Genomic DNA, 528 nt, shown 5'->3' on the forward strand with positions numbered 1-528 from the left:
AGGGGGGGGGCCGTAGGCCCCCCCCCCCTGCTACACAGCAAGCACCAGCGCTTACAAGAAGCAAGGTAGAAAAGAAAAACAAGAAATGGATCGTAATTGCGTACATCGTTGCCAGTGAAAAAAAAAGTCTTCATCATTGTGCCAGTTAAATATGCTGCAGGCCGACCGACCGACCGACCGACCGACCGACCGACCGACCGACCGACCGACGAAGTCAAAACTATTTGTCAAAAATTCATCGCGCAAGAGGGTAACTTTGGAGCGGAGAGACGAACGAGGCGAGTAAAAGTTGGGTCGGGCGCGACCGAGGAAGCGAGTTGCATGGGCGTAAATCGTCGATCGCGATAATTGCTGCTGCCGGCGCAGTTGGTGCAAAAAGTCCAAAAACTATGTGTGCAAAGGAAGGTGATGATAACGCGGAACGAACGTTAAACGACAGACTAATGTTTCTAACTAAGTATGCGGGGATGTGGGACGAGGCAAATAAGCAAAGGCAAGCAAGCAGTCGTGTCAGATTGTCGTTGAAGT

Source organism: Trichogramma pretiosum, unplaced genomic scaffold (assembly GCF_000599845.2).
Source record: "Trichogramma pretiosum strain Unisexual culture from Peru unplaced genomic scaffold, Tpre_2.0 scaffold161, whole genome shotgun sequence".
NCBI lineage: Eukaryota > Metazoa > Arthropoda > Insecta > Hymenoptera > Trichogrammatidae > Trichogramma > Trichogramma pretiosum.